Below are 12,683 nucleotides of genomic sequence, written 5' to 3' on the forward strand. Positions count from 1 at the left end.
AGAAGCTAAAGTCGCAGAAATGTCACACATATTTGGCCTGCAACTTTCTGTGCGACAAATTCAGACAGGAAAAATCAGTATAAATCCTTAGAAAATGATCCCCCAGTGTCTCCATCTGCTGGCGGTATTGAATAAGCATTGCTGCACTGATGGGGTATGCATTAGACGAAAAAAAAGAAGAAAAAGAAGAATAATACGCCCAGAAAAGAGGCGAAAAGGAGAAAAACGTAAAAAAACGTGAAAAAAAAGTAAGAGGAAGAGAAGGGAAAAAAAGGTGGAAATGGGTTTAAAAGTGATTTCGGCGGAGAAATATATATATATATATATATATATATATATATATATATGCGCACACACACACATAGATATAAACGTATTCTCCGTTGAGATATTGCAGCCGCTGCTGTGTCCAGGCCCAGGAGCCTTAGCACTGTGCTGTGATGTCACTCAATACCACTGACATCACTAGGTGTAAACAACATCTCTCCTTTGCTGTGTATGTGACTATGGAGCTGTTTGGTGATGTCGTCTATTACGGCCTTCATAGAAGCAACAGGAGATTGTTGCATCCATCTTGAACCCTCAGAACTACAGTGCTATGATGTCACTCACTTCCACAGTAGTGTTGCTTGCGAATATTCGCAATTCGAATATTATTCGCGAATATCGCATATTCGCGAATTCGCGAATTTCGCGAATATAGCGCTATATATTCGTAATTACGAATATTCATTTTTTTTCTTTTTTTTTCTTCACAGTACACATCACAGTGATCACCCCTCTCTGCTTCCAGCTTGTGTGGTGTAAAGAAGGCTCTAATACTACTGTGTGAGACTGGCGTGCGAAAATTCGCATATACGAAAATTAACATATGCTAATTTTCGCATATGCGAATTTACACATGTTAATTTTCGCATACACATATTTTCGCATATGCGAAAATAAAACGAGAATATAACGAATATGCGAATATTCGCGAATATATGACGAATATTCGTCCATATATTCGCGAATATTCGCGAATTCGAATATGGCCTATGCCGCTCAACACTATTCCACAGGCCTTGCAGAGTGTAAACAACAACAACCCAGCTTTGTTGTGTATGTAACCATAGGGATTTGTGATGTCACCTAGAACCTTCACAGCAGCGACAGCTTTATGAGGAGCATCAGCACTGCTCTGCCTGAGCAGAACCATCACCGCCATAGGTTGTCAAATAACCCGGATTTAACCCACACAGGTAAGTCCAATGGGGTGCAGGCATGTCCTCTATGCTTACAGCTTCCCGTGGGTGTTGGTTTGATACCGTTTGGGGACAGCCAAGGAGGCATCTGCAGGCAACAAAGGTAGGTGTGTGCTTGTGTGTGTGTTTCCTATGCAGATCCTAAGCCCAGTGTCACATGCAAGTAGGAGGAGTAAGAAGGGTTCCTGGCAAATCCGGGTTATGGATTGCATTTAAAAAGGCCCCGTGGGAGTGCAATGGGCCCCTGTCTTGCTGCTTAGCAATAATGGTATGGGTTTAGGTTCTGCTGTGTGTACTGGTGGTTGACTGCCCCCCAGCCCAGAGTGTGCATGGAAAATTGTCTGGCAGCCTCCCTGACAGCAAGCAGTGATAGTGCCCATGAAGGGGACCTTGTTGGGCCCGCCCCTTTCACGGTTATCGCTTCTCGGCCTTTTGGCTAAGATCAAGTGTAGTATCTGTTCTTATCAGTTTAATATCTGATACGTCCCCTATCTGGGGACCATATATTAAATGGATTTTTGAGAACGGGGGCCGATTTCGAAGCTTGCTTCCGTCGCCCTATGCATTGACCCGATATGGCAGTATCTTCGGGTACAGTGCACCACCCCCTTACAGGGTTAAAAAGAAAGATTCCTACTTTCATTGCTACCTGCTTGCTGGCTAGCCAGCTAGCCAGCCCTGTGGGCCTTGCTGCTGCTGCAGCCAAAAAACAAAAGGTGGTGCTGCTGCTGCTTCTGCTGCTTCTGCTTCTGCTTGTGTCTGGCCCCTGTTGGAGCGTCCAGGCACAGGACTTCTGCTGCTGCTGACTAAATGGCCTCCTTAATTGGATCATTTGAGTAGCCAGCACACCTGTGCAGGTAGGGCATGACATGATAGGCAGCTGCCTTGATAGCGGGTGGGTGCTGAATGTTCCTAATTGACAAAATAAGATTAATGCTTATGAAGAAATATAAAATCTCATCCCTTCCCCAATATCGCGCCACACCCCTACCCCTTAATTCCCTGGTTGAACTTGATGGACATATGTCTTTTTTCGACCGTACTAACTATGTAACTATGTAACATAACATGGGGGGGGGGGGGGGGGGGGTCTCCTGGCTGTTCACACAGGTGTGTCATTGCTGTACATTGACCATGCATTGCTTCTGTGGTATTGCAAAGGCAAAGACAAATGCTTCCAGCCATCCATTGCACTAATGGATTGGTCATCAGCTGGCTGTCTATGTCCCGCATCAATATAGACCAAAGTACAGAGGGTTAGGCTATGCTATTGTGCACCTACCTGATGCATCAGAAGGTGCGAGGCCCTTGCTAAATTCTGTGCACAGACTTTGAGATCTATGCTTTAGACTGTATCTAAACCTGCTCCAACATGGACTGACATTCTGGCCTACTTTCAGCCGATGCGACTTGTCTGTCGCTGAACAGTCGCTTTTTATGTATTCAGCACCTATGTATAATGTTGTAAAAATGCTCTAGAAGCTAAAGTCGCAGAAATGTCACACATATTTGGCCTGCAACTTTCTGTGCGACAAATTCAGACAGGAAAAATCAGTATAAATCCTTAGAAAATTATCCCCCAGTGTCTCCATCTGCTGGCGGTATTGAATAAGCATTGCTGCACTGATGGGGTATGCATTAGACGAAAAAAAAGAAGAAAAAGAAGAATAATACGCCCAGAAAAGAGGCGAAAAGGAGAAAAACGTAAAAAAACGTGAAAAAAAAGTAAGAGGAAGAGAAGGGAAAAAAAGGTGGAAATGGGTTTAAAAGTGATTTCGGCGGAGAAATATATATATATATATATATATATATATATATATATATATATATATATATATGCGCACACACACACATAGATATAAACGTATTCTCCGTTGAGATATTGCAGCCGCTGCTGTGTCCAGGCCCAGGAGCCTTAGCACTGTGCTGTGATGTCACTCAATACCACTGACATCACTAGGTGTAAACAACATCTCTCCTTTGCTGTGTATGTGACTATGGAGCTGTTTGGTGATGTCGTCTATTACGGCCTTCATAGAAGCAACAGGAGATTGTTGCATCCATCTTGAACCCTCAGAACTACAGTGCTATGATGTCACTCACTTCCACAGGCCTTGCAGAGTGTAAACAACAACAACCCAGCTTTGTTGTGTATGTAACCATAGGGATTTGTGATGTCACCTAGAACCTTCACAGCAGCGACAGCTTTATGAGGAGCATCAGCACTGCTCTGCCTGAGCAGAACCATCACCGCCATAGGTTGTCAAATAACCCGGATTTAACCCACACAGGTAAGTCCAATGGGGTGCAGGCATGTCCTCTATGCTTACAGCTTCCCGTGGGTGTTGGTTTGATACCGTTTGGGGACAGCCAAGGAGGCATCTGCAGGCAACAAAGGTAGGTGTGTGCTTGTGTGTGTGTTTCCTATGCAGATCCTAAGCCCAGTGTCACATGCAAGTAGGAGGAGTAAGAAGGGTTCCTGGCAAATCCGGGTTATGGATTGCATTTAAAAAGGCCCCGTGGGAGTGCAATGGGCCCCTGTCTTGCTGCTTAGCAATAATGGTATGGGTTTAGGTTCTGCTGTGTGTACTGGTGGTTGACTGCCCCCCAGCCCAGAGTGTGCATGGAAAATTGTCTGGCAGCCTCCCTGACAGCAAGCAGTGATAGTGCCCATGAAGGGGACCTTGTTGGGCCCGCCCCTTTCACGGTTATCGCTTCTCGGCCTTTTGGCTAAGATCAAGTGTAGTATCTGTTCTTATCAGTTTAATATCTGATACGTCCCCTATCTGGGGACCATATATTAAATGGATTTTTGAGAACGGGGGCCGATTTCGAAGCTTGCTTCCGTCGCCCTATGCATTGACCCGATATGGCAGTATCTTCGGGTACAGTGCACCACCCCCTTACAGGGTTAAAAAGAAAGATTCCTACTTTCATTGCTACCTGCTTGCTGGCTAGCCAGCTAGCCAGCCCTGTGGGCCTTGCTGCTGCTGCAGCCAAAAAACAAAAGGTGGTGCTGCTGCTGCTTCTGCTGCTTCTGCTTCTGCTTGTGCCTGGCCCCTGTTGGAGCGTCCAGGCACAGGACTTCTGCTGCTGCTGACTAAATGGCCTCCTTAATTGGATCATTTGAGTAGCCAGCACACCTGTGCAGGTAGGGCATGACATGATAGGCAGCTGCCTTGATAGCGGGTGGGTGCTGAATGTTCCTAATTGACAAAATAAGATTAATGCTTATGAAGAAATATAAAATCTCATCCCTTCCCCAATATCGCGCCACACCCCTACCCCTTAATTCCCTGGTTGAACTTGATGGACATATGTCTTTTTTCGACCGTACTAACTATGTAACTATGTAACATAACATGGGGGGGGGGGGGGGGGTCTCCTGGCTGTTCACACAGGTGTGTCATTGCTGTACATTGACCATGCATTGCTTCTGTGGTATTGCAAAGGCAAAGACAAATGCTTCCAGCCATCCATTGCACTAATGGATTGGTCATCAGCTGGCTGTCTATGTCCCGCATCAATATAGACCAAAGTACAGAGGGTTAGGCTATGCTATTGTGCACCTACCTGATGCATCAGAAGGTGCGAGGCCCTTGCTAAATTCTGTGCACAGACTTTGAGATCTATGCTTTAGACTGTATCTAAACCTGCTCCAACATGGACTGACATTCTGGCCTACTTTCAGCCGATGCGACTTGTCTGTCGCTGAACAGTCGCTTTTTATGTATTCAGCACCTATGTATAATGTTGTAAAAATGCTCTAGAAGCTAAAGTCGCAGAAATGTCACACATATTTGGCCTGCAACTTTCTGTGCGACAAATTCAGACAGGAAAAATCAGTATAAATCCTTAGAAAATTATCCCCCAGTGTCTCCATCTGCTGGCGGTATTGAATAAGCATTGCTGCACTGATGGGGTATGCATTAGACGAAAAAAAAGAAGAAAAAGAAGAATAATACGCCCAGAAAAGAGGCGAAAAGGAGAAAAACGTAAAAAAACGTGAAAAAAAAGTAAGAGGAAGAGAAGGGAAAAAAAGGTGGAAATGGGTTTAAAAGTGATTTCGGCGGAGAAATATATATATATATATATATATATATATATATATATATATATATATGCGCACACACACACATAGATATAAACGTATTCTCCGTTGAGATATTGCAGCCGCTGCTGTGTCCAGGCCCAGGAGCCTTAGCACTGTGCTGTGATGTCACTCAATACCACTGACATCACTAGGTGTAAACAACATCTCTCCTTTGCTGTGTATGTGACTATGGAGCTGTTTGGTGATGTCGTCTATTACGGCCTTCATAGAAGCAACAGGAGATTGTTGCATCCATCTTGAACCCTCAGAACTACAGTGCTATGATGTCACTCACTTCCACAGGCCTTGCAGAGTGTAAACAACAACAACCCAGCTTTGTTGTGTATGTAACCATAGGGATTTGTGATGTCACCTAGAACCTTCACAGCAGCGACAGCTTTATGAGGAGCATCAGCACTGCTCTGCCTGAGCAGAACCATCACCGCCATAGGTTGTCAAATAACCCGGATTTAACCCACACAGGTAAGTCCAATGGGGTGCAGGCATGTCCTCTATGCTTACAGCTTCCCGTGGGTGTTGGTTTGATACCGTTTGGGGACAGCCAAGGAGGCATCTGCAGGCAACAAAGGTAGGTGTGTGCTTGTGTGTGTGTTTCCTATGCAGATCCTAAGCCCAGTGTCACATGCAAGTAGGAGGAGTAAGAAGGGTTCCTGGCAAATCCGGGTTATGGATTGCATTTAAAAAGGCCCCGTGGGAGTGCAATGGGCCCCTGTCTTGCTGCTTAGCAATAATGGTATGGGTTTAGGTTCTGCTGTGTGTACTGGTGGTTGACTGCCCCCCAGCCCAGAGTGTGCATGGAAAATTGTCTGGCAGCCTCCCTGACAGCAAGCAGTGATAGTGCCCATGAAGGGGACCTTGTTGGGCCCGCCCCTTTCACGGTTATCGCTTCTCGGCCTTTTGGCTAAGATCAAGTGTAGTATCTGTTCTTATCAGTTTAATATCTGATACGTCCCCTATCTGGGGACCATATATTAAATGGATTTTTGAGAACGGGGGCCGATTTCGAAGCTTGCTTCCGTCGCCCTATGCATTGACCCGATATGGCAGTATCTTCGGGTACAGTGCACCACCCCCTTACAGGGTTAAAAAGAAAGATTCCTACTTTCATTGCTACCTGCTTGCTGGCTAGCCAGCTAGCCAGCCCTGTGGGCCTTGCTGCTGCTGCTGCAGCCAAAAAACAAAAGGTGGTGCTGCTGCTGCTTCTGCTGCTTCTGCTTCTGCTTGTGTCTGGCCCCTGTTGGAGCGTCCAGGCACAGGACTTCTGCTGCTGCTGACTAAATGGCCTCCTTAATTGGATCATTTGAGTAGCCAGCACACCTGTGCAGGTAGGGCATGACATGATAGGCAGCTGCCTTGATAGCGGGTGGGTGCTGAATGTTCCTAATTGACAAAATAAGATTAATGCTTATGAAGAAATATAAAATCTCATCCCTTCCCCAATATCGCGCCACACCCCTACCCCTTAATTCCCTGGTTGAACTTGATGGACATATGTCTTTTTTCGACCGTACTAACTATGTAACTATGTAACATAACATGGGGGGGGGGGGGGGTCTCCTGGCTGTTCACACAGGTGTGTCATTGCTGTACATTGACCATGCATTGCTTCTGTGGTATTGCAAAGGCAAAGACAAATGCTTCCAGCCATCCATTGCACTAATGGATTGGTCATCAGCTGGCTGTCTATGTCCCGCATCAATATAGACCAAAGTACAGAGGGTTAGGCTATGCTATTGTGCACCTACCTGATGCATCAGAAGGTGCGAGGCCCTTGCTAAATTCTGTGCACAGACTTTGAGATCTATGCTTTAGACTGTATCTAAACCTGCTCCAACATGGACTGACATTCTGGCCTACTTTCAGCCGATGCGACTTGTCTGTCGCTGAACAGTCGCTTTTTATGTATTCAGCACCTATGTATAATGTTGTAAAAATGCTCTAGAAGCTAAAGTCGCAGAAATGTCACACATATTTGGCCTGCAACTTTCTGTGCGACAAATTCAGACAGGAAAAATCAGTATAAATCCTTAGAAAATTATCCCCCAGTGTCTCCATCTGCTGGCGGTATTGAATAAGCATTGCTGCACTGATGGGGTATGCATTAGACGAAAAAAAAGAAGAAAAAGAAGAATAATACGCCCAGAAAAGAGGCGAAAAGGAGAAAAACGTAAAAAAACGTGAAAAAAAAGTAAGAGGAAGAGAAGGGAAAAAAAGGTGGAAATGGGTTTAAAAGTGATTTCGGCGGAGAAATATATATATATATATATATATATATATATATATATATATATGCGCACACACACACATAGATATAAACGTATTCTCCGTTGAGATATTGCAGCCGCTGCTGTGTCCAGGCCCAGGAGCCTTAGCACTGTGCTGTGATGTCACTCAATACCACTGACATCACTAGGTGTAAACAACATCTCTCCTTTGCTGTGTATGTGACTATGGAGCTGTTTGGTGATGTCGTCTATTACGGCCTTCATAGAAGCAACAGGAGATTGTTGCATCCATCTTGAACCCTCAGAACTACAGTGCTATGATGTCACTCACTTCCACAGGCCTTGCAGAGTGTAAACAACAACAACCCAGCTTTGTTGTGTATGTAACCATAGGGATTTGTGATGTCACCTAGAACCTTCACAGCAGCGACAGCTTTATGAGGAGCATCAACACTGCTCTGCCTGAGCAGAACCATCACCGCCATAGGTTGTCAAATAACCCGGATTTAACCCACACAGGTAAGTCCAATGGGGTGCAGGCATGTCCTCTATGCTTACAGCTTCCCGTGGGTGTTGGTTTGATACCGTTTGGGGACAGCCAAGGAGGCATCTGCAGGCAACAAAGGTAGGTGTGTGCTTGTGTGTGTGTTTCCTATGCAGATCCTAAGCCCAGTGTCACATGCAAGTAGGAGGAGTAAGAAGGGTTCCTGGCAAATCCGGGTTATGGATTGCATTTAAAAAGGCCCCGTGGGAGTGCAATGGGCCCCTGTCTTGCTGCTTAGCAATAATGGTATGGGTTTAGGTTCTGCTGTGTGTACTGGTGGTTGACTGCCCCCCAGCCCAGAGTGTGCATGGAAAATTGTCTGGCAGCCTCCCTGACAGCAAGCAGTGATAGTGCCCATGAAGGGGACCTTGTTGGGCCCGCCCCTTTCACGGTTATCGCTTCTCGGCCTTTTGGCTAAGATCAAGTGTAGTATCTGTTCTTATCAGTTTAATATCTGATACGTCCCCTATCTGGGGACCATATATTAAATGGATTTTTGAGAACGGGGGCCGATTTCGAAGCTTGCTTCCGTCGCCCTATGCATTGACCCGATATGGCAGTATCTTCGGGTACAGTGCACCACCCCCTTACAGGGTTAAAAAGAAAGATTCCTACTTTCATTGCTACCTGCTTGCTGGCTAGCCAGCTAGCCAGCCCTGTGGGCCTTGCTGCTGCTGCAGCCAAAAAACAAAAGGTGGTGCTGCTGCTGCTTCTGCTGCTTCTGCTTCTGCTTGTGTCTGGCCCCTGTTGGAGCGTCCAGGCACAGGACTTCTGCTGCTGCTGACTAAATGGCCTCCTTAATTGGATCATTTGAGTAGCCAGCACACCTGTGCAGGTAGGGCATGACATGATAGGCAGCTGCCTTGATAGCGGGTGGGTGCTGAATGTTCCTAATTGACAAAATAAGATTAATGCTTATGAAGAAATATAAAATCTCATCCCTTCCCCAATATCGCGCCACACCCCTACCCCTTAATTCCCTGGTTGAACTTGATGGACATATGTCTTTTTTCGACCGTACTAACTATGTAACTATGTAACATAACATGGGGGGGGGGGGGGGGTCTCCTGGCTGTTCACACAGGTGTGTCATTGCTGTACATTGACCATGCATTGCTTCTGTGGTATTGCAAAGGCAAAGACAAATGCTTCCAGCCATCCATTGCACTAATGGATTGGTCATCAGCTGGCTGTCTATGTCCCGCATCAATATAGACCAAAGTACAGAGGGTTAGGCTATGCTATTGTGCACCTACCTGATGCATCAGAAGGTGCGAGGCCCTTGCTAAATTCTGTGCACAGACTTTGAGATCTATGCTTTAGACTGTATCTAAACCTGCTCCAACATGGACTGACATTCTGGCCTACTTTCAGCCGATGCGACTTGTCTGTCGCTGAACAGTCGCTTTTTATGTATTCAGCACCTATGTATAATGTTGTAAAAATGCTCTAGAAGCTAAAGTCGCAGAAATGTCACACATATTTGGCCTGCAACTTTCTGTGCGACAAATTCAGACAGGAAAAATCAGTATAAATCCTTAGAAAATTATCCCCCAGTGTCTCCATCTGCTGGCGGTATTGAATAAGCATTGCTGCACTGATGGGGTATGCATTAGACGAAAAAAAAGAAGAAAAAGAAGAATAATACGCCCAGAAAAGAGGCGAAAAGGAGAAAAACGTAAAAAAACGTGAAAAAAAAGTAAGAGGAAGAGAAGGGAAAAAAAGGTGGAAATGGGTTTAAAAGTGATTTCGGCGGAGAAATATATATATATATATATATATATATATATATATATATATATATATATATGCGCACACACACACATAGATATAAACGTATTCTCCGTTGAGATATTGCAGCCGCTGCTGTGTCCAGGCCCAGGAGCCTTAGCACTGTGCTGTGATGTCACTCAATACCACTGACATCACTAGGTGTAAACAACATCTCTCCTTTGCTGTGTATGTGACTATGGAGCTGTTTGGTGATGTCGTCTATTACGGCCTTCATAGAAGCAACAGGAGATTGTTGCATCCATCTTGAACCCTCAGAACTACAGTGCTATGATGTCACTCACTTCCACAGGCCTTGCAGAGTGTAAACAACAACAACCCAGCTTTGTTGTGTATGTAACCATAGGGATTTGTGATGTCACCTAGAACCTTCACAGCAGCGACAGCTTTATGAGGAGCATCAGCACTGCTCTGCCTGAGCAGAACCATCACCGCCATAGGTTGTCAAATAACCCGGATTTAACCCACACAGGTAAGTCCAATGGGGTGCAGGCATGTCCTCTATGCTTACAGCTTCCCGTGGGTGTTGGTTTGATACCGTTTGGGGACAGCCAAGGAGGCATCTGCAGGCAACAAAGGTAGGTGTGTGCTTGTGTGTGTGTTTCCTATGCAGATCCTAAGCCCAGTGTCATATGCAAGTAGGAGGAGTAAGAAGGGTTCCTGGCAAATCCGGGTTATGGATTGCATTTAAAAAGGCCCCGTGGGAGTGCAATGGGCCCCTGTCTTGCTGCTTAGCAATAATGGTATGGGTTTAGGTTCTGCTGTGTGTACTGGTGGTTGACTGCCCCCCAGCCCAGAGTGTGCATGGAAAATTGTCTGGCAGCCTCCCTGACAGCAAGCAGTGATAGTGCCCATGAAGGGGACCTTGTTGGGCCCGCCCCTTTCACGGTTATCGCTTCTCGGCCTTTTGGCTAAGATCAAGTGTAGTATCTGTTCTTATCAGTTTAATATCTGATACGTCCCCTATCTGGGGACCATATATTAAATGGATTTTTGAGAACGGGGGCCGATTTCGAAGCTTGCTTCCGTCGCCCTATGCATTGACCCGATATGGCAGTATCTTCGGGTACAGTGCACCACCCCCTTACAGGGTTAAAAAGAAAGATTCCTACTTTCATTGCTACCTGCTTGCTGGCTAGCCAGCTAGCCAGCCCTGTGGGCCTTGCTGCTGCTGCAGCCAAAAAACAAAAGGTGGTGCTGCTGCTGCTTCTGCTGCTTCTGCTTCTGCTTGTGTCTGGCCCCTGTTGGAGCGTCCAGGCACAGGACTTCTGCTGCTGCTGACTAAATGGCCTCCTTAATTGGATCATTTGAGTAGCCAGCACACCTGTGCAGGTAGGGCATGACATGATAGGCAGCTGCCTTGATAGCGGGTGGGTGCTGAATGTTCCTAATTGACAAAATAAGATTAATGCTTATGAAGAAATATAAAATCTCATCCCTTCCCCAATATCGCGCCACACCCCTACCCCTTAATTCCCTGGTTGAACTTGATGGACATATGTCTTTTTTCGACCGTACTAACTATGTAACTATGTAACATAACATGGGGGGGGGGGGGGGTCTCCTGGCTGTTCACACAGGTGTGTCATTGCTGTACATTGACCATGCATTGCTTCTGTGGTATTGCAAAGGCAAAGACAAATGCTTCCAGCCATCCATTGCACTAATGGATTGGTCATCAGCTGGCTGTCTATGTCCCGCATCAATATAGACCAAAGTACAGAGGGTTAGGCTATGCTATTGTGCACCTACCTGATGCATCAGAAGGTGCGAGGCCCTTGCTAAATTCTGTGCACAGACTTTGAGATCTATGCTTTAGACTGTATCTAAACCTGCTCCAACATGGACTGACATTCTGGCCTACTTTCAGCCGATGCGACTTGTCTGTCGCTGAACAGTCGCTTTTTATGTATTCAGCACCTATGTATAATGTTGTAAAAATGCTCTAGAAGCTAAAGTCGCAGAAATGTCACACATATTTGGCCTGCAACTTTCTGTGCGACAAATTCAGACAGGAAAAATCAGTATAAATCCTTAGAAAATTATCCCCCAGTGTCTCCATCTGCTGGCGGTATTGAATAAGCATTGCTGCACTGATGGGGTATGCATTAGACGAAAAAAAAGAAGAAAAAGAAGAATAATACGCCCAGAAAAGAGGCGAAAAGGAGAAAAACGTAAAAAAACGTGAAAAAAAAGTAAGAGGAAGAGAAGGGAAAAAAAGGTGGAAATGGGTTTAAAAGTGATTTCGGCGGAGAAATATATATATATATATATATATATATATATATATATATATATATATATATGCGCACACACACACATAGATATAAACGTATTCTCCGTTGAGATATTGCAGCCGCTGCTGTGTCCAGGCCCAGGAGCCTTAGCACTGTGCTGTGATGTCACTCAATACCACTGACATCACTAGGTGTAAACAACATCTCTCCTTTGCTGTGTATGTGACTATGGAGCTGTTTGGTGATGTCGTCTATTACGGCCTTCATAGAAGCAACAGGAGATTGTTGCATCCATCTTGAACCCTCAGAACTACAGTGCTATGATGTCACTCACTTCCACAGGCCTTGCAGAGTGTAAACAACAACAACCCAGCTTTGTTGTGTATGTAACCATAGGGATTTGTGATGTCACCTAGAACCTTCACAGCAGCGACAGCTTTATGAGGAGCATCAGCACTGCTCTGCCTGAGCAGAACCATCACCGCCATAGGTTGTCAAATAACCCGGATTTAACCCACACAGGTAAGT

At 45.5% G+C, this 12,683-nt stretch overlaps 5 non-coding genes across 5 annotated transcripts; all 5 read left to right on the plus strand.

The window, feature by feature from the left end:
• Positions 1-1,660: 1,660 nt before the first annotated feature.
• Positions 1,661-1,851, plus strand: LOC130333259 (U2 spliceosomal RNA). The gene has a single exon (XR_008875491.1). It is a non-coding gene; the product is annotated as a U2 spliceosomal RNA (small nuclear RNA).
• Positions 1,852-3,954: 2,103 nt separating this feature from the next.
• LOC130333271 (U2 spliceosomal RNA) lies at positions 3,955-4,145 on the plus strand. The gene has a single exon (XR_008875502.1). It is a non-coding gene; the product is annotated as a U2 spliceosomal RNA (small nuclear RNA).
• A 2,094-nt stretch (positions 4,146-6,239) lies between these two features.
• Positions 6,240-6,430, plus strand: LOC130333283 (U2 spliceosomal RNA). The gene has a single exon (XR_008875513.1). It is a non-coding gene; the product is annotated as a U2 spliceosomal RNA (small nuclear RNA).
• Positions 6,431-8,521: 2,091 nt separating this feature from the next.
• Positions 8,522-8,712, plus strand: LOC130333295 (U2 spliceosomal RNA). Its single transcript, XR_008875523.1, has one exon. It is a non-coding gene; the product is annotated as a U2 spliceosomal RNA (small nuclear RNA).
• Positions 8,713-10,809: 2,097 nt separating this feature from the next.
• On the plus strand, positions 10,810-11,000 carry LOC130333306 (U2 spliceosomal RNA). Its single transcript, XR_008875525.1, has one exon. It is a non-coding gene; the product is annotated as a U2 spliceosomal RNA (small nuclear RNA).
• Positions 11,001-12,683: the final 1,683 nt, after the last annotated feature.

This window comes from Hyla sarda, unplaced genomic scaffold (genome assembly GCF_029499605.1).
Source record: "Hyla sarda isolate aHylSar1 unplaced genomic scaffold, aHylSar1.hap1 scaffold_402, whole genome shotgun sequence".
In the NCBI taxonomy this organism is placed as follows: Eukaryota; Metazoa; Chordata; class Amphibia; order Anura; family Hylidae; genus Hyla; species Hyla sarda.